Source organism: Coregonus clupeaformis, chromosome 34 (assembly GCF_020615455.1).
Source record: "Coregonus clupeaformis isolate EN_2021a chromosome 34, ASM2061545v1, whole genome shotgun sequence".
NCBI lineage: Eukaryota > Metazoa > Chordata > Actinopteri > Salmoniformes > Salmonidae > Coregonus > Coregonus clupeaformis.
Genome location: NC_059225.1, coordinates 39,084,101 through 39,106,521, shown reverse-complemented (window position 1 = coordinate 39,106,521; position 22,421 = coordinate 39,084,101). Strand labels below are relative to the sequence as shown.

Genomic DNA, 22,421 nt, shown 5'->3' with positions numbered 1-22,421 from the left:
TTACATGTACAATTTCAACATTATATGGTCTGTTGAACTTTTTAAGACCTGAAACAATATTTTAAGGCACAAAACCAATTCAAAAACACTTTTTATATCAATTCTAACCTATCAAAATAATACAATCTATAACAATACCTTGTCATCCTTGCGTTTCTGATGTGGCCCTTGGGGGCCTTTACCCCTCTGGCTGAAGTTATGCCTCCATCCCCCTCATGTCCACATCACGTGACATATGGCCTAAGGTGGTGACTGGGTCTGGGGGCAGCAGACAGTATTTATCATATAAATAGTATTACTAGAATAACTAGATCCTATGGTAGGCTATTAATAATCCAGGCGGGGGTAGAAGAACAGAGCAGTTCCCTTATCTGTGTCTGTATATAGGGCACTTAAGGCCGCTACACACTTTACACAAACTAGACAAACGCAGCAACCGAGCATCGTTTTATGCTTTGTTCGGCACAAATTTAGGAACGGACCATATACGATGCGCCGTCGCTCCATTTGCGTAAAGTGTGTAGAGCGCTTTAGAGCAACAGCCTCATCCATTTCGAGCCATGAACCCTGAAACACCCTTCAGCCCACATTCGAATATTTCCCCTTTTGTGTAAAAACTGCCATGACAACTGATGGTAAATATAGGCTAACGTGACGCACAGAGCATGTTCGACCACATGATGCCATACATGCCGTCTGCCCGGTACAGTTGAAACCAGGATTCATTCGTGAAGAGCACACTTCTCCAGCGTGCCAGTGGCCATAATTGGTGAGTATTTTCCCACCGAAGTTGGTTACGACGCCGAACTGCAGTCAGGTCCAGACCCTGGTGAGGACAACGAGCACGCAGATTCTTCGGTTGTGGAAACCCACAGTTTCATCAACTGTCCGGGTGGCTGGTCTCAGATGATCCTGCAGGTGAAGAAGCCGGATGTGGAGGTCCTGGGCTGGCGTGGTTACACGTGGTCTGTGGTTGTGATGCCGATTTGACGTACTGTCAAATTCTCTAAAACGATGTTGGGGGCAGCTTATGGTAGAGAAATGCACATTAAATTATCTGGCAACAGCTCAGGTGGACGTTCCTGCAGTCAGCATGCCAATTGCATGCTCCCCTCTAAACTTGAGACATCTGTGGCATGGTGTTGTGTGACAAAACTGCACATTTTAGGGTGGCCTTTTATTGTCCCCAGCACAAGGTGTACCTGTGTAATGATCATGATGTTTAATCAGCTTCTTGATATGCCACACCTGTCAGGTGGATGGATTATCTTGGCAAAGGAGAAATGCTCACTAACAGGGATGTGATCTGTGCACAAAATTTGAGAGAAATAAGCTTTTTGTCCATATGGAACATTTCTGGGATCTTTTATTTCAGCTCATGAAACATGGGACCAACACTTTATATGTTACGTTTATATATTTTTTGACTTCTTTCTCAAAGTAGTGATGCTAAGACAGTTACATGTACAATTTCAACAATATTTGGTCTGTTGAACTTTTTAAGACCTGAAACAATATTTTAAGGCACAAAACCAATTCAAAAACACTTTTTATATCAATTCTAACCTATCAAAATAATACAATCTATAACAATACCTTGTCATCCTTGCGTTTCTGATGTGGCCCTTGGGGGCCTTTACCCCTCTGGCTGAAGTTATGCCTCCATCCCCCTCATGTCCACATCACGTGACATATGGCCTAAGGTGGTGACTGGGTCTGGGGGCAGCAGACAGTATTTATCATATAAATAGTATTACTAGAATAACTAGATCCTATGGTAGGCTATTAATAATCCAGGCGGGGGTAGAAGAACAGAGCAGTTCCCTTATCTGTGTCTGTATATAGGGCACTTAAGGCCGCTACACACTTTACACAAACTAGACAAACGCAGCAACCGAGCATCGTTTTATGCTTTGTTCGGCACAAATTTAGGAACGGACCATATACGATGCGCCGTCGCTCCATTTGCGTAAAGTGTGTAGAGCGCTTTAGAGCAACAGCCTCATCCATTTCGAGCCATGAACCCTGAAACACCCTTCAGCCCACATTCGAATATTTCCCCTTTTGTGTAAAAACTGCCATGACAACTGATGGTAAATATAGGCTAACGTGACGCACAGAGCATGTTCGACCACATGATGCCATACATGCCGTCTGCCCGGTACAGTTGAAACCAGGATTCATTCGTGAAGAGCACACTTCTCCAGCGTGCCAGTGGCCATAATTGGTGAGTATTTTCCCACCGAGTTGGTTACGACGCCGAACTGCAGTCAGGTCCAGACCCTGGTGAGGACAACGAGCACGCAGATTCTTCGGTTGTGGAAACCCACAGTTTCATCAACTGTCCGGGTGGCTGGTCTCAGATGATCCTGCAGGTGAAGAAGCCGGATGTGGAGGTCCTGGGCTGGCGTGGTTACACGTGGTCTGTGGTTGTGATGCCGATTTGACGTACTGTCAAATTCTCTAAAACGATGTTGGGGGCAGCTTATGGTAGAGAAATGCACATTAAATTATCTGGCAACAGCTCAGGTGGACGTTCCTGCAGTCAGCATGCCAATTGCATGCTCCCTCTAAACTTGAGACATCTGTGGCATGGTGTTGTGTGACAAAACTGCACATTTTAGGGTGGCCTTTTATTGTCCCCAGCACAAGGTGTACCTGTGTAATGATCATGATGTTTAATCAGCTTCTTGATATGCCACACCTGTCAGGTGGATGGATTATCTTGGCAAAGGAGAAATGCTCACTAACAGGGATGTGATCTGTGCACAAAATTTGAGAGAAATAAGCTTTTTGTCCATATGGAACATTTCTGGGATCTTTTATTTCAGCTCATGAAACATGGGACCAACACTTTATATGTTACGTTTATATATTTTTTGACTTCTTTCTCAAAGTAGTGATGCTAAGACAGTTACATGTACAATTTCAACAATATTTGGTCTGTTGAACTTTTTAAGACCTGAAACAATATTTTAAGGCACAAAACCAATTCAAAAACACTTTTTATATCAATTCTAACCTATCAAAATAATACAATCTATAACAATACCTTGTCATCCTTGCGTTTCTGATGTGGCCCTTGGGGGCCTTTACCCCTCTGGCTGAAGTTATGCCTCCATCCCCCTCATGTCCACATCACGTGACATATGGCCTAAGGTGGTGACTGGGTCTGGGGGCAGCAGACAGTATTTATCATATAAATAGTATTACTAGAATAACTAGATCCTATGGTAGGCTATTAATAATCCAGGCGGGGGTAGAAGAACAGAGCAGTTCCCTTATCTGTGTCTGTATATAGGGCACTTAAGGCCGCTACACACTTTACACAAACTAGACAAACGCAGCAACCGAGCATCGTTTTATGCTTTGTTCGGCACAAATTTAGGAACGGACCATATACGATGCGCCGTCGCTCCATTTGCGTAAAGTGTGTAGAGCGCTTTAGAGCAACAGCCTCATCCATTTCGAGCCATGAACCCTGAAACACCCTTCAGCCCACATTCGAATATTTCCCCTTTTGTGTAAAAACTGCCATGACAACTGATGGTAAATATAGGCTAACGTGACGCACAGAGCATGTTCGACCACATGATGCCATACATGCCGTCTGCCCGGTACAGTTGAAACCAGGATTCATTCGTGAAGAGCACACTTCTCCAGCGTGCCAGTGGCCATAATTGGTGAGTATTTTCCCACCGAAGTTGGTTACGACGCCGAACTGCAGTCAGGTCCAGACCCTGGTGAGGACAACGAGCACGCAGATTCTTCGGTTGTGGAAACCCACAGTTTCATCAACTGTCCGGGTGGCTGGTCTCAGATGATCCTGCAGGTGAAGAAGCCGGATGTGGAGGTCCTGGGCTGGCGTGGTTACACGTGGTCTGTGGTTGTGATGCCGATTTGACGTACTGTCAAATTCTCTAAAACGATGTTGGGGGCAGCTTATGGTAGAGAAATGCACATTAAATTATCTGGCAACAGCTCAGGTGGACGTTCCTGCAGTCAGCATGCCAATTGCATGCTCCCTCTAAACTTGAGACATCTGTGGCATGGTGTTGTGTGACAAAACTGCACATTTTAGGGTGGCCTTTTATTGTCCCCAGCACAAGGTGTACCTGTGTAATGATCATGATGTTTAATCAGCTTCTTGATATGCCACACCTGTCAGGTGGATGGATTATCTTAGCAAAGGAGAAATGCTCACTAACAGGGATGTGATCTGTGCACAAAATTTGAGAGAAAGAAGCTTTTTGTCCATATGGAAAATGTCTGGGATCTTTTATTTCAGCTCATGAAACATGGGACCAACACTTTATATGTTACGTTTATATATTTTTTGACTTCCTTCTCAAAGTAGTGATGCTAAGACAGTTACATGTACAATTTCAACAATATTTGGTCTGTTGAACTTTTTAAGACCTGAGACAATATTTTAAGGCACAAAACCAATTCAAAAACACTTTTTATATCAATTCTAACCTATCAAAATAATACAATCTATAACAATACCTTGTCATCCTTGCGTTTCTGATGTGGCCCTTGGGGGCCTTTACCCCTCTGGCTGAAGTTATGCCTCCATCCCCCTCATGTCCACATCACGTGACATATAGCCTAAGGTGGTGACTGGGTCTGGGGGCAGCGGACAGTATTTATCATATAAATAGTATTACTAGAATAACTAGATCCTATGGTAGGCTATTAATAATCCAGGCGGGGGTAGAAGAACAGAGCAGTTCCCTTATCTGTGTCTGTATATAGGGCACTTAAGGCCGCTACACACTTGACACAAACTACACAAACGCAGCAACCGAGCATCGTTTTATGCTTTGTTCGGCACAGATTTAGGAACGGACCATATACGATGCGCCGTCGCTCCATTTGCGTAAAGTGTGTAGAGCGCTTTAGAGCAACAGCCTCATCCATTTCGAGCCATGAACCCTGAAACACCCTTCAGCCCACATTCGAATATTTCCCCTTTTGTGTAAAAACTGCCATGACAACTGATGGTAAATATAGGCTAACGTGACGCACAGAGCATGTTCGACCACATGATTGCCATCGGCTCGGAAAATAGGCCTTTCCATGTCTCCATCACAATGTGATGTGTATAAACCAGAATTACCAATAAATCATTTTCTAGTACAACAAAGATGTGTGGCTGTCAGCTGCAGAAGACAATATGTGGAAGAACAGTTCTCTGCTAAAACAAAGTATTAACAGTGCCATAATTTATGCATTGGTTAATCTCAGAACCAATACCCACATTTCGGAGAGACTATACATTGGCTAAAACTACTTGTGACATCTTATGACATCTCAAACTACAGGTTTACTGTTTATATGTGACTGAATACTTTCTACAATATGTTCCCATAAGATCCCAAAAGTACATTGAGGCAAGTTCTGATCCACTCCCTCTCTCAGTGATGCATGCCAGTGATGCATGCCAGAGCTGACTCCCCTGACCAAGTCAGTCATACATGAGCCCACCACCACCACCACATCAAAAGCCTCCTCTGTCATGGTCTATTGGAGCGAGACACACAGGAGTCAATTGATACTTTAGACGGGTTAAATTTTTACCCGACCCTCCCTGAGCGCTTACAAAAACAACAAGTGACCTTCCCCTATACCCAAAATAATAACTAAAACAAAGTGGATAACAGAGAACATACCTTCTGTTTACCCTCACTCCTAGGACAGACCAGAGCCTTAGATATACAGTTTTAGAAACTGTTCTTTGTTTTGTAAGCATTACATGGCAAAGTAGTCAGAAGATTGTGGATTCGCAGACCACCGCGGACAAGGGTATGGGTGAAAATATCTCCATTATAATAAAAGCACTGCATGAATCTACCATCTTATTTATAGATTTGTGTAGACTGTGATTAGGGCATTGAAATATAACAGCATCTGCTAGGCTAAATTAACAAACTAGGCATGCATAGCTCACTGCATAATCCTTAAACCAAAGACTGGCCAAACTCGTGTTTCTAAAAGTGAATTCAAGGGCACTGTAGAATGACTGTATAGCCTAATAAGGCATTTTTCGTTTCATTACTATGTACAGTGCATTCGGAAAGTATTAAAACCCCTTCACTTTTTCCACATTTTGTTACGTTACAGCCTTATTCTAAAACAGGTTTTTGGAAATGTTAGCAAATAAACATTTTTAATCATATATGAAATACCGTGTTTACATAAGCCTCAAGTCTTAATTCAATCTTAGGATACCTGGCCTGCTCCTGACTGATTTAGAGTTAGTAGGCTGTTTAATAGCCTGTTGAAATGTTGAACGTCAATTGATAGTCAATTGATACACATTACTTCCCAAGCAAAGTACATTTCGCTTGACCTATGCGTCCACGAAGGCCGAGCTGGCAGTCACTAAGGGGCAGAGTAGTAAGTAACAGAACAGCTTGTTTTGAACAATATATTTTTGAAACAGGAACCTTTAGCACATGTTTATGAGCATTTAAAACATAATCCATGAACGACATAAGATATATTCACTACATTTCAAAAGTTAGGGGTCACTTAGAAATGTCCTTGTTTTCGAAAGAAAAGCTATTTTTTTGTCCATTAAAATAACAGTGTAGACATTGTTAATGTTGTAAATGGCTATTGTAGCTGGAAACGGCAGATTTTTTACAGAATATCTACATAGGTGTACAGAGGCCCATTATCAGCAACCATCAGTCCTGTGTTCCAATGGCACGTTGTGTTTGCTAATCCAGGTTTATCATTTTAAAAGGCTAATTGATCATTAGAAAACCCTTTAGCAATTATGTTTTTTTATTTTTTTTTATTTTTTTTTATTAGGGGGTAGATCAGCTTAATATTGCAGATAGATTGTAACTTCCATCAATGTAATTGTCTGCATCACTTCCAATCCCCCATGTTTATATATATACAGTGGGGGAAAAAAATATTTAGTCAGCCACCAATTGTGCAAGTTCTCCCACTTAAAAAGATGAGAGAGGCCTGTAACTTACATCATAGGTACACGTCAACTATGACAGACAAATTGAGAAGAAAAAAAATCCAGAAAATCACATTGTAGGATTTTTAATGAATTTATTTGCAAATTATGGTGGAAAATAAGTATTTGGTCACCTACAAACAAGCAAGATTTCTGGCTCTCACAGACCTGTAACTTCTTCTTTAAGAGGCTCCTCTGTCCTCCACTCGTTACCTGTATCAATGGCACCTGTTTGAACTTGTTATCAGTATAAAAGACACCTGTCCACAACCTCAAACAGTCACACTCCAAACTCCACTATGGCCAAGACCAAAGAGCTGTCAAAGGACACCAGAAACAAAATTGTAGACCTGCACCAGGCTGGGAAGACTGAATCTGCAATAGGTAAGCAGCTTGGTTTGAAGAAATCAACTGTGGGAGCAATTATTAGGAAATGGAAGACATACAAGACCACTGATAATCTCCCTCGATCTGGGGCTCCACGCAAGATCTCACCCCGTGGGGTCAAAATGATCACAAGAACGGTGAGCAAAAATCCCAGAACCACACGGGGGGGACCTAGTGAATGACCTGCAGAGAGCTGGGACCAAAGTAACAAAGCCTACCATCAGTAACACACTACGCCGCCAGGGACTCAAATCCTGCAGTGCCAGACGTGTCCCCCTGCTTAAGCCAGTACATGTCCAGGCCCGTCTGAAGTTTGCTAGAGTGCATTTGGATGATCCAGAAGAGGATTGGGAGAATGTCATATGGTCAGATGAAACCAAAATAGAACTTTTTGGTAAAAACTCAACTCGTCGTGTTTGGAGGACAAAGAATGTTGAGTTGCATCCAAAGAACACCATACCTACTGTGAAGCATGGGGGTGGAAACATCATGCTTTGGGGCTGTTTTTCTGCAAAGGGACCAGGACGACTGATCCGTGTAAAGGAAAGAATGAATGGGGCCATGTATCGTGAGATTTTGAGTGAAAACCTCCTTCCATCAGCAAGGGCATTGAAGATGAAACGTGGCTGGGTCTTGACAATGATCCCAAACACACCGCCCGGGCAACGAAGGAGTGGCTTCGTAATAAGCATTTCAAGGTCCTGGAGTGGCCTAACCAGTCTCCAGATCTCAACCCCATAGAAAATCTTTGGAGGGAGTTGAAAGTCCGTGTTGCCCAGCGACAGCCCCAAAACATCACTGCTCTAGAGGAGATCTGCATGGAGGAATGGGCCAAAATACCAGCAACAGTGTGTGAAAACCTTGTGAAGACTTACAGAAAACATTTGACCTGTGTCATTGCCAACAAAGGGTATATAACAAAGTATTGAGAAACTTTTGTTATTGACCAAATACTTATTTTCCACCATAATTTGCAAATAAATTCATTAAAAATCCTACAATGTGATTTTCTGGATTTTTTTTCCCCTCATTTTGTCTGTCATAGTTGACGTGTAACTATGATGAAAATTACAGGCCTCTCTCATCTTTTTAAGTGGGAGAACTTGCACAATTGGTGGCTGACTACATACTTTTTTCCCCACTGTACTTACTATAAACATTTTATGGACACAGTCAATTTTACAATAATTATATTTTGTTTGTTTTTTCTCCTGAACTTCTTCTACTCTCAACCTCTCTGATCATTTTCATGATGTCCATCCGGTTTGCTTCTACGTATATTCTAATTGTGCTATTTCACAAAAGCTCCCAACCTACAACCTATATACTTATTATGGACACAGTATGCTTACATTATTAGTTATCTTGTTATTAGTTGTAGTTAGTTGTTATTAGTCCCATCCTTGAACTCCATTCAACACCACCGATCTATCACTTAACACCATCCATATAGGATTTCAATTTGCCATATATTTTTCAACTGTACTGTGATGTTTTACAAAAGTTCTGAACCTTTCTATTCTCATTGTTTCTACAGATTGTAAATTGAAAATAAACATTTTTGCTAAAAGTATTATTATATTATTGACTATGACTTTTCAGATCACCCAGTAATGCTATCTGCAAGGTTAGCTCCAGGTAAATATTGCAATCCTTTAGCCATTCCTGGACCTGTGTCCAAAAACAAGCTACAAATGGACAGTACCAAAACAAATGATCTAATGATTCTGTCTCTTCGCAGCAACATCTGCAGAGCTGGGAAGATTGTACCCCCCATATAAATAACATTCTATTGGTAGCAAGAATTGTATATAATAATTTAAATTGAAAGATTCTAAGTTTTGAATCCGGTGTCGTTTTGCGTATCAGTTCATAAACACTATGCCATGGGATCGGTACGTCAAAAATCTCTTCCCAGCTATTTTGCAATCTATATGGGACGGCTGTCAATCCTCTGGTCCTTAAAGAAAACTGGTATACGTTTTTATTTATCACAGTTTTCTTTAACCAATTATGTTCTTTAATGTAAGGCCGACAGACAAGTTCCTTAGTTTCTCCCCCTTCCACTTTCCTCTTCCATTTTTGCGGTAAGGCTGCAATTATTTGGTTGTAATTTTGGGTAGAGCAGACATTTCCATATGTTTTTGTTAGCTGCATGCATAACTCCACCAGTCCTACCGATGATATCATTTACGAAGATTATACCTTTTTTAAACATTTTGTTATAAAAATAGTTTTTTTGTCAATTAGTATATTTGAGTTTAACCACAATAGTTGTTGCATTATTTGTTCTGTCGTTTCTGGAGGATTAAATTGAAATTGCAACCAACTTTCTATGGCTTGTTTTAGAAATAGTGATATTTGGGAGATGATTTCCTTTTCAAATAACTGAAAGTGAGAGGTTGTAATCTGAATAAAGGGAAAAAGGCCATTCTTGAATATGGGGTGAAACAATCTTACTAATTTGCTAGAGAACCAGTTCGAATTTAAGTATAACTTTTGTATGACTGAAGCTTTTAGTGATAGGTCTAATGCTTTAATATTTATTCATTTCTGTCCTCCGAATTCATATTCATTATATAAATAGGCCCGTTTAATTTTGTCTGGCTTGCCGTTCCAAATAAAATTGAATATTTTTTTCTCCATATAATTTAAAAAACTGTTTGTAGGCAAGACCATAAGCAAATAGGTAAATTGGGATAATACTAAAGAGTTAATCAGGGGGATTTTTCCACAAATTGACAGGTATTTACCTTTCCATGGTAGCAAGATCTTATCTATTGTTGCTAACTTTCTATTAAAATGTATTGGAGTAAGATCATTTATTTCCTTTGGGATATGTATTCCGAGTATATCCACATCACCATCAGACCATTTTATTGGTAAACTACATGGTAATGTAAACATTTTTAGTGATCCAATACGTAATATAGTACATTTGTCATAATTTGGTTGTAATCCAGAGAGGTTAGAAAATGTATCTAGATTCACTATGAGGCTGTGGAGGGATTCTAGTTGTGGATTTAAAAGAAAACATGAATCATCAGCGTACAATGACACCTTTGTTTTTAAGGCCTGGATTTCTAATCCCTTGATATTATTGTTGGATCTGATTTTAATAGCTAACATCTCGATGGCCATAATAAATAGATATGCCGATAGTGGACAACCTTGTTTCACTCCTCTTGACAGTTTAAAACTTTTGGAGAAATAGCCATTATTTACTATTTTACACCTAGGGTAACTATACATGATTTTGACCCATTTTATAAGAGATTCTCCAAAATGGAAATGCTCCAGGCATTTATATATAAACCCCAGTCGTACTTTATCAAATGCCTTTTCGAAGTCTGCTATGAATAGCAGGCCTGGTTTCCCAGATTTTCCATAGTGTTCTATTGTTTCCAATACTTGCCTTATATTATCTCCAATGTATCTTCCATGTAAAAAATATTTGAGCAATGTAAATATTGTTATTCTTTTGTTATTATCTGCTAAGCCATTACAATTATAACTGGCTATACTTATTTCACCATACACCATAATGAGATACAAGTTTCAAGTCTATTTATCATTATATATGTTTGTAAATTTACCGTAATGATTGAGTGTCCATATAGCTGTACCATGATATTTGCATTGCTACTAAGTAACCCTCCAATGGTTCTCCACTAATTCCCCCGCTAAAGCCCCTGCCCATCCCAAGTTGAGCAGTCATCCCAGTGATCGGCATCCCACCCCAGTCCCTCTGGATCCCTAGGGCCCCGAGAGGCCAGGACCCATCCATCGAAAACAGCACACAGTGCCACCCACAAAACAGAAGCAGGTTAACCGCCAAAAGCATTTCCAAAGCTGTCACCTCAATATATATATATATATATATATTTAAAAATATATATCTATTCAAATATCTTGCATTTCTTAATTTACATCATTATCAATTAATATGCGTAATAATGTCGGCAGTTCATGCGTAGGATTTTAACATATAACCCGGATTGCCATTGTATTTGTCATGCCCTGACATAGAGATCTCTAGTTGGTTTGGTCAGGGTGTGAATATGTATGTGTAGATCTATGTTATCTATTTCTATGTTGGCCGGGTGTGGTTCCCAATCAGAGGCAGCTGTCGATCGTTGTCTCTGATTGGGGATCATACTTAGGTAGCCATTTTGCCTACCTATGTTGTGGGATCTTGTTTCTGGTTTGGCTGGTTTATGTAGCCATTAGAACTTCACGTTACGTTGCTTTTGTTGTTTTTGTCGAGTGTTTACTTCTTTATTAAACATGTACGCATACCACGCTGCACCTTGGTCTGATCATTTACACAACGAACATGACAGTATTACATTTCATTTTTGAGAAGCAATTATTATTTTAGCAAACAATTATAGTGGTTCATCCTATATTCTCCCTAAAATCCTTGCCCCCTTGTAACAGATGTGGGATAAACACACACGCACATACTCACATACTCTAACACACTCAACCCCTTTCCTCCACAATCAACCATAAAATCAGATGCTCAACAGTTGTTACATCCCAGAGCCCAACTCAAGAAAGGACCTGATTTACGAATGCATACAGTGAGGGAAAAAAGTATTTGATCCCCTGCTGATTTTGTACGTTTGCCCACTGACAAAGAAATGATCAGTCTATAATTTTAATGGTAGGTTTATTTGAACAGCGAGAGACTGAATAACAAAAAAAAAATCCAGAAAAACGCATGTAAAAAAGGTTATGAATTGATTTGCATTTTAATGAGGGAAATAAGTATTTGACCCCTCTGCAAAACATGACTTAGTACTTGGTGGCAAAACCCTTGTTGGCAATTACAGAGGTCAGACATTTCTTGTAGTTGGCCACCAGGTTTGCACACATCTCAGGAGGGATTTTGTCCCACTGCTCTTTGCAGATCTTCTCCAAGTCATTAAGGTTTCGAGGCTGACGTTTGGCAACTCGAACCTTCAGCTCCCTCCACATATTTTCTATGGGATTAAGGTCTGGAGACTGGCCAGGCCACTCCAGGACCTTAATGTGCTTCTTCTTGAGCCACTCCTTTGTTGCCTTGGCCGTGTGTTTTGGGTCATTGTCTTGCTGGAATACCCATCCACGACCCATTTTCAATGCCCTGGCTGAGGGAAGGACGTTCTCACCCAAGGTTTGACGGTACATGGCCCCGTCCATCGTCCCTTTGATGTGGTGAAGTTGTCCTGTCCCATTAGCAGAAAAACACCCCCAAAGCATAATGTTTCCACCTCCATGTTCGATGGTGGGGATGGTGTTCTTGGGGTCATAGGCAGCATTCCTCCTCCTCCAAACACGGCGAGTTGAGTTGATGCCAAAGAGCTCCATTTTGGTCTCATCTGAACACAACACTTTCACCCAGTTCTCCTCTGAATCATTCAGATGTTCATTGGTAAACTTCAGAGGGCCTGTATATGTGCTTTCTTGAGCAGGGGAACCTTGTGGGCGCTGCAGGATTTCAGTCCTTCACGACGTAGTGTGTTACCAATTGTGTTCTTGGTTGCCTTGAGATCATTGACAAGATCCTCCCGTGTAGTTCTGGGCTGATTCCTCATCGTTCTCATGATCATTGCAACTCCACGAGGTGAGATCTTGCATGGAGCCCCAGGCCGAGGGAGATTGACAGTTCCTTTGGTGTTTCTTCCATTTGCGAATAATCGCACCAACTGTTGTCACCTTCTCACCAAGCTGCTTGGCGATGGTCTTGTAGTCCATTCCAGCCTTGTGTAGGTCTACAATCTTGTCCCAGACATCCTTGGAGAGCTCTTTGGTCTTGGCCATGGTGGAGAGTTTGGAATCTGATTGATTGATTGCTTCTGTGGACAGGTGTCTTTTATACAGGTAACAAGATGAGATTAGGAGCACTCCCTTTAAGAGTGTCCTCCTAATCTCAGCTCGTTACCTGTATAAAAGACACCTGGGAGCCAGAAATCTTTCTGATTGAGAGGGGGTCAATTACTTATTTCCCTCATTAAAATGCAAATCAATTTATACCATTTTTGACATGCGTTTTTCTTGATTTTTTTGTTGTAATTCTGTCTCTCACTGTTCAAATGGTGGGGATGGTGTTCTTGGGGTCATAGGCAGCATTCCTCCTCCTCCAAACACGGCGAGTTGAGTTGATGCCAAAGAGCTCCATTTTGGTCTCATCTGAACACAACACTTTCACCCAGTTCTCCTCTGAATCATTCAGATGTTCATTGGTAAACTTCAGAGGGCCTGTATATGTGCTTTCTTGAGCAGGGGAACCTTGTGGGCGCTGCAGGATTTCAGTCCTTCACGACGTAGTGTGTTACCAATTGTGTTCTTGGTTGCCTTGAGATCATTGACAAGATCCTCCCGTGTAGTTCTGGGCTGATTCCTCATCGTTCTCATGATCATTGCAACTCCACGAGGTGAGATCTTGCATGGAGCCCCCAGGCCGAGGGAGATTGACAGTTCCTTTGGTGTTTCTTCCATTTGCGAATAATCGCACCAACTGTTGTCACCTTCTCACCAAGCTGCTTGGCGATGGTCTTGTAGTCCATTCCAGCCTTGTGTAGGTCTACAATCTTGTCCCAGACATCCTTGAGAGCTCTTTGGTCTTGGCCATGGTGGAGAGTTTGGAATCTGATTGATTGATTGCTTCTGTGGACAGGTGTCTTTTATACAGGTAACAAGATGAGATTAGGAGCACTCCCTTTAAGAGTGTCCTCCTAATCTCAGCTCGTTACCTGTATAAAAGACACCTGGGAGCCAGAAATCTTTCTGATTGAGAGGGGGTCAATTACTTATTTCCCTCATTAAAATGCAAATCAATTTATACCATTTTTGACATGCGTTTTTCTTGATTTTTTTGTTGTAATTCTGTCTCTCACTGTTCAAATAAACCTACCATTAAAATTATAAACTGATCATTTCTTTGTCAGTGGGCAAACGTACCAAATCAGCAGGGGATCAAATACTTTTTTCCCTCACTGTATACAGTTATAGCTGATTGAGAAAGCATGCAAGATTGAGCAGAAATTGAAAACAATGTGAGATTTGATTAATCTATTTAATCTATGTCAAGTCCTAGGTGATGGAGATCAGATCCACCCTCTTCACCTGAGACACAAATACTCTGGTCCCCCGTTGTAACCATTTTCCCCAAGCATCTCTGTGCAGTCAGACCATTGATTATTTTGTGCCACCTGGGCCACAATGATAAGCCCCCTCTCTGATTGTCAGAATGTGACCCCCTCCCCATGGGTTACTGCAGCCAGTGTTGTCAGCACTGCCACTACCTGGGTGGGGGTACCCCACCGGAATCCCCACCGGCTAGGTACAATGTCGTCAAGGTTCTCATTAGCAGCTTTGAGAAGTTCCTTGTATATATTGCTCTCCCATCAGGGGGCTCTACCGGGCAGGCTCAGAATCTTGAGGGGGTGGTGCTGCTCAAGTAGTTTCTCTGACCGCATGTATTTTCCTGTTTTGGCTGCATATAGGCAACTCACAGCAGGTCCATAAAACAGATGGGGACTTCTCTTTGGTGTATGGGTTGCTCAGGTGGGTGTCTAGGATATAGGGTTGGGGATCGTTCCATCATGATAGGACAATAAAACATATATTAGATGTACACTATACTTTAAAATGTATATCCTTCATCTGCACAAAATGTAAAGCTCTCTCTCACAACCCCTGCTCACAGACACATGTTGGTTCTGGGATATGCAACCATTTCCTTTCTCACTCACTTAACGCCACACTTATTCAAACACCGAAACGCACACCACGCCTTCCATCACAATTCATCCACACATATCCCCACACTGTGCCTTCTATGTCTTCTGTTTGCTATGTTTTTATCTCCACTATGTAGATTGAGTACTTGTGTTCTAATTTAGTTGTATTTGAAGATGTATTATTTAGCTTGTTATCTTTTCTTGTAATACTGTCTTATCCCTTTATAAATTACTATACCTACTATAAATATGTTTTATTATTACAATCCCTACCATGACTAGTATTGGGTGTTCCATTATTCGACTCCTCTATTAGAACTTTCAGAATTGCCATGGAGTTGTCTTTGTGTCGCAGAACATTTGGTTGTCAATATACAGTTTATCAACAACGAGAGCAACACGCTTCCCTTTTAATCTGTTTTCCTTGAAGATTGGGTACAGAACTTTGCGTCGTTCTGCAATCTCCCTCGGGAACTGATCATTCATGCCTATTTTCGTGCCAGCAAGTCTTTTCCTAGGCTTTTAACCATTAAAAAAGGCACATTTGGCAACGATTGGACGCTCATATCTCTGCCCTCTTTGTCCGAAACGGTGTACATGTTCAAGTTGGATTTTATCGACAGCCTCGAGTGGAATCTGCAGCGCTGTAAGAAAGAAGTCCCTCACTATTCTTTCTGTAATCTCTCCCTCCTTTTCCTGGATACCCGTAAGTACTATATTTTCTCTTATCGATCTAGTTTGTATATCTAGTAAGGCTTCTTTCAGAAAGTTGTTCTCCTTTTTAAGTTCCTTAACGTCTGTTTCCATCCTAGTGACTGTCCCTTTTAGTTTTTTTGTATCGCTCTCCATTATCGCAACTTTTCCGTCACTCGCAATCAGAGGGAGAGGATAACTGTATTTTACAGTGATCTGATTGAGACTACGGTAATCAATACACGGGCGCAAACCTCCATCCTTCTTCTTCACAAAAAATAAACTCGAGGACGCAGGAGAAGTGGAGGGCCGTATGTATCCCTGTCCCAGAGACTCGGCGATGTATGTCTCCATAGCCGCCGTGTCCTCTTGAGACAGAGGATACACATGACTACGCGGAAGTGCAGCACCTGCCTGGAGGTCTATCGCACAATCCCCCTGTCTATGAGGTGGCAATTGTGTCGCCCTCTTCTTACTGAACACGAGTGCCAAATCATCATACTCAGGAGGAATGTGCAGTGCGGGCATTTGGTTCGGACTTTCCACCGTGGTCGCCCTACGGAAACACCTATACACCGCCTGACACACTGATCAGACCACTCCCTGAGAGCCCTCTGTTGCCACGAAATGGTGGGGTCATGAGAGATTAACCAAGGAAGCCCCAGCACCACGGGAAACGCAGGAGAGTCGATCAGATACAACTGTATGATTTCCTCATGACCCCCTGCGTCTTCATCTTTAGTGGCGCCGTGACCTCCCTAATTAAACCTGATCCCAAAGGGACGGCTATCTAGGGCATGGATAGGAAAAGGCACATCTACTGGTAGGAGGGGAATCCCTAACTTAACACAGAAATTACGATCAATAAAATTCCCAGCTGCGCCTGAATCGACTAGCGCCTTATGCTGGGAATGAGATGAAACCTGGGGAAATTCAACTTGAATACACAAGTGGACAACAGAGAGCTCTGGGTGAGTTGGGCGCCTACTCACCTGAAATGACTCATCAGTGCGTGACCTGTTGCCTCGATCCCCAGGAGACCCTCCCCAGCACCGAGCCGCAGTGTGTCCTCTACGGCCACAGTTGGTGCAGGGGACGGCCTCTCTCCGGGTCTCTCTCCTCCTCTCTCTAGCACCAGCACCCCCGAGCTCCATAGGGCTCGGCTCGGAGGTGCTAGGGGATGGAATGGACGGCCCCAACTCCGGACGTCCGCGGGTAGCCAGCAGGGTATCCAGACGGATCGACATGTCCACCAACTGATCGAAGCTTAGGCTGGTGTCCCTGCAGGCCAACTCTCGGCGAACGTCCTCTCGTAGGCTGCACCGATAGTGGTCGATGAGGGCCCTCTCATTACAACCCGCATTAGCCGCCAGAGTCCGGAAATCCAGGGCGAACTCTTGCGCGCTCCTCTTCCCCTGTCGGAGGTGGAACAGACGCTCCACCGCCGCTTTACCCTCTGGGGGATGATCGAAAACCGCCCTGAAGCGGCGGGAGAACTCTGCATAGCTGATGGTGGCGGCGTCTATTCCCCTCCATTCGGCATTGGCCCACTCCAATGGCTTGCCGGATAGACAGGAGATGAGGGCGGAAACGCTCTCGTATCCCGCGGGCGCCGGGTGAATGGTTGCCAGGTAGAGTTCTACTTGCAGTAGGAAACCCTGACACCCGGCTGCGGTGCCATCATATGCCCTCGGGAGCGAGAGCCGAATCCCACTGGACTCCGGAGATGGAACGATGGGTCTGGCCGATGGTGGTGGTATTGTAGGAGGAGGTGTGGGCAAGCCTCCTCTTTCCCATCGGCTCAGAGTGTCCATCACATCCTGCATGGCGGTGCCAAGTCTACGGATCATGGCGTCCTGGCTGCTGACACGATCCTCCAGAGACTCTGTTGCAACCGCTGGTCCTGCTGACTCCATGGTGGTGTGTTATTCTGTCAGAAGGGGTGATGTGTACGCAGCAGTGAAGTCAGGCGCAGGACACAGAGAAACAGGACGACTACTTTACTTCAAGATAACACGCACAAACAAAAGGTCTCCACAACACTGGAGGAGTAACACACTCTGTGCGTAAAAGGCGAACTAGAAATGCCGAACATCTACAATACAAAATTACAATAACACACAAAGGCCAAACATAAAACAAGGGAACTTATATGTTACATAATCAACACAAAATAATCAACAGGTGTACAAACTAGACAACACAAGATGAACACGGAAAACATCGATCGGCAGTAGCTAGTACTCCGGGGACGACGAACGCCGAAGCCTGCCCGAGCAAGGAGGAGGAGCAGCCTCGGCAGAATCCGTGACATTATCTCTATACACCAAGTCACTTGGCTCTGTCATATCCTCACATGGTCTCTCCTATCATTGCTACGCAGATGACACACAATTAATTTTCTCCTTTCCCCCTTCTGATAACCAGGTGGCGAATCGCATCTCTGCATGTCTGGCAGACATATCAGTGTGGATGTCGGTTCACCACCTCAAGCTGAACCTCGGCAAGATGGAGCTGCTCTTCCTCCCTGGGAAGGACTGCCTGCTCCATGATCTCGCCATCACGGTTGACAACTCCATTGTGTCCTCCTCCCAGAGTGCAAAGAGCCTTGGCGTGACCCTGGACAACACCCTGTCGTTCTCTGCTTACATCAAAGCGGTGACCCGATCCTGCAGGTTCATGCTCAACAACATTCGCAGAGTATGACCCTACCTTACACAGAAAGCGGCACAGGTCCTAATCCAGGCACTTGTCATCTCCCGTCTGGATTACTGCAACTCGCTGTTGGCTGGGCTCCCTGCCTGTGCCATTAAACCCCTACAACTTATCCAGAACGCCGCAGCCCGTCTGGTGTTCGACCTTCCCAAGTTCTCTCATGTCACCCCGCTCCTCCGCACACTCCACTGGCTTCCAGTTGAGGCTCACATCTACTACAAGACCATGGTGCTTGCCTACGGAGCTGTGAGTGGAACAGCACCTCCTTACCTTCAGGCTCTGATCAGACCCTACACCCAAACGAGGGCACTACGTTCATCCACCTCTGGCCTGCTAGCTCCTCTACCTCTACAGAAGCACAGTTCCCACTCAGCCCAGTCAAAGCTATTTGCTGCTCTGGCACCCCAATGGTGGAACAAGCTCCCCCACGACGCCAGGACAGCGGAGTCACTGACCACCTTCTGGAGACACTTGAAACCCTACCTCTTTAAGGAATACCTGGAATAGTATAAAGCAATCCCTCTACCACCCCCATAAAAAAATAAGATAAAAGTGGTTGTCCCACTTGCTATCATAAGTTGAATGCACCAATTTGGAAGTCACTATGGATAAGAGCGTCTGCTAAATGATGTAAATGAAAATGTAATAAAACTGGCCTTCTTGAGACTAGTTGAGTATCTGGAGCATCAGCAATTGTGTGTTCGATTACAGGCTCAAAATGGCCAGAAACAAATATCTTTCTTCCGAAACTCATCAGTCTATTCTTGTTCTGAGAAATGAAGGCTATTCCATGTGAGAAATTGCCAAGAAACTGAAGATCTCGTACAACGCTGTGTACTACTCCCTTAACAGAACAGCGCAAACTGGCTCTAACCAGAATAGAAAGAGGAGTGGAAGGCCCCTGTGCACAACTGAGCAAGAGGACAAATACATTAGAGTGTCTAGTTTGAGAAACAGGCGCCTCACAGGTCCTCAACTGGCAGCTTAATTAAATAGTACCCACAAAACACCAGTCTCAACGTCAACAGTGAAGAGGCAACTCCGGTATGCTGACCTTCTAGGCTGTTGCAAAGAAAAAGCCATATCTCAGACTGGCGAATAAAAAGAAAAGATTAAGATGGGCAGTCTGAGATATGGCTTTTTCTTTGCAACTCTGCCTAGAAGGTCAGCATCCCGGAATCGCCTCTTCACAGTTGACGTTGAGACTGGTGTTTTGCGGGTACTATTTAATGAAGCTGCCACACAGGACTGATGGTTGCTGATAATGGGCCTCTGTATGTAGATTTTCCATTAAAAATCACACATTTCCAGCTACATTAGCCATTTACAACATTAACAATGTCTACACTGTATTTCTGATCATTTTTATGTTATTTTAATGGACAAAAAAATTGCTTTTCTAAGTGACCGCAAACTTTTGAACAGTAGTGTATATTTTAAATATATATATATATTTTTTAATATCACAAGTGGGGTGCCGCTTCTAACGCCCTTATGGGTGAGTTAGGAGCAACAAAGTAGCTATCAGCAAAGCCGTGGGATTTATTTAAGATACTCTTTAAAAGGGTAGGGTTTCAGACAATTTCGGAAGATGAGCAGGGACTCCGCTGTCCTGACGTTAGGGGTAAGATTGTTCCACCATAGGGGTGCCAGGACAGAGAAGAGCTTTGACTGGGCTGAGCGGGAGCTGCCCTCCCATAGGGGTGAGAGGGCCAAGAGAACAGAGGTGGCAGGACGGAGTGCTCGGGTTGGGGTTTAGGGTTTGAGCATAGCCTGAAGGTAGGGAAGGGCAGTTCACCTTGCTGCTCCGTAGGCAAGCACCAGGGTCTTGAAGAGGATGTGAGCTTTGACTGAAAGCCAGTGGAGTGTGCCGAGGAGCGGGGTGACTTGGGAAGGTTGAACACCAGGCGGGCTGCGGTGTTCTGGATAAGTTGCAAGGTTTCATGACACAAGGGGGAGGCCAGCCAACAGAGTTGCAGTAGTCTAGACGGGAGATGACAAGTGCCTGGATTAGGACCTGCACCGCTTCCTGTATGAGGAAAGGTCGTACTCTACGGATGTTGTAGAGTATGAACCTGCATGAGAGAGTCACTGCTTTGATGTTTGCAGTGAACGACAGGGTGTTGTTCAGGGTCACGCCAAGGTTCTTTGCACTCTGGGACGGGGACACTGTGGAGTTGTCAACCGTGATGGAGGTTTGGAGCGGGCAGGCATTCCCCGGGAGGAAGAGGTTGTCTTGTCGAGGTTGAGCGTCAGCTTTGGCAGAGGGAAGAGCCTCTGTGACACAGAGGAGAGAGGTCTCAGTTGAGTGAGCCGTCTTTAAGCCTGACTGGTTAGGGTCAAGAAGATCTGAGAGAGATAACAAGAGAGTTGGTCAGAAACAGCACGCTCAAGTGTTTTGGAAAGAAAAGAAAGAAGGGACACAGGTCTGTAGTTTTTGATATCAGAGGGGTCGAGTGTTGGTTTCTTGGAGGGGAGTGACTCTGGCCATCTTCTAGTATACTGTACTAATTGGAGCTAACATGAGGAGTATAGGAAAAAAAAATCAAAATATTAATTGTAATGCAATTTAGGGGTTAACATTTTTTGGGACGGAATTTGGAACTAGGCCTAATCGTAACCTTTACTCATTGCTAGGGGCATTTCAGGCAACAACAGCATACCATAATTAAACTGCACTTAGAAAAAACTCAAAGTCTTTGCCACATTACCATGAACTGACTGGAATAAAAGAAATAGAGCATTCACAGCTCTCTCAGAGTTAGACAGGTGCCAATCTAAACGGGGCGATTATTTCAATGTTGCACCACGTGACAGAACGCAGCCCAGAAATATCTTTAATTAATTCAATCCTCAGCATGTATCGGAGTTAATGCTTGTAGGTTAATCTCTTCAAATCTCCTCCTAGACAGTAGAAGGCTCGGAAAGCCTGGCCGCTGGCTCTAGGACAGCTAAGGTCAATTCTCCCACATTTCTGAGCATATAGTCTTCTTCAGCCATGGCTGTTAGATGTGCTACCCCCATTCTACCCCTATTGCAGCAGATTAAAATTTGATACAGAATGTCCGACCACTCTAAACAGTGGGGCCCCTCTCAAATTCAAGTTTACTTGCAGAATGTGCTAAGTCAACATCTCAGTTAGCCTTCTACAACTCGGTCAAAGGGAACCAAAAATGATTGGGTCATCTTACTTGTTTCATTTATGATGAACAAAAATATAAACGCAACATGCAACAATGTCAACAATTTTACTGAGTTACAGTTCATATAAAGAAATCAGTCAACTTAAATAAATAAATGAGGCCATAATCTATGGATTCCACATGAGTGGGCATAGGCCCACCCACTTGGGAGTCAGGCCCAGCCACTGGGGAGACAGGCCAGCCAATCAGAATGAGTTTTTCCCCACAAAAGGGCTTTATTACAGACAGAAATACTCTTTAGTTTCATCAGCTGTCCGGGTGGCTGGTCACAGACGATCCCGCAGGTGAAGAAGCTGGATGTGGAGGTCCTGGGCTGGCGTGTTTACACGTGGTGTGCGGTTGTGAGGCCGGTTGGATGTACTGCCACACAAATTCTCTAAAACGATGATGAGGCAGCTTATGGTAGAGAAATTAACATTCAATTCTCTGGCAACAGCTCTGGTGGACAAGTCCTATATCGACATAACCTGAAAGGCCGCTCAGCAAGGAAGAAGACACTGCTCCAAAACCGCCATAAAAAAGCCAGACTACGATTTGCAACTGCACATGGGGACAAAGATCGTACTTTTTGGAGAAATGTCCTCTGGTCTGATGAAACAAAAATATAACTGTTTGGCCATAATGACCATCGTTATGTTTGGAGGAAAAAGGGTGTCTTTGCAAGCCGAAGAACACCATCCCAACCGTGAAGCACAGGGGTGGCAGCATCAT

At 43.5% G+C, this 22,421-nt stretch overlaps 1 long non-coding RNA gene across 1 annotated transcript; it reads right to left on the bottom strand.

The window, feature by feature from the left end:
• Nucleotides 1-106: 106 nt before the first annotated feature.
• LOC121538896 lies at nucleotides 107-4,591 on the bottom strand. Its single transcript, XR_006657748.1, has 4 exons — nucleotides 4,510-4,591; nucleotides 3,053-3,172; nucleotides 1,597-1,716; nucleotides 107-258 (listed from the first exon to the last, which is right to left on the bottom strand). It is a non-coding gene; the product is annotated as an uncharacterized LOC121538896 (long non-coding RNA).
• Between the last annotated feature and the right edge of the window lie 17,830 nt (nucleotides 4,592-22,421).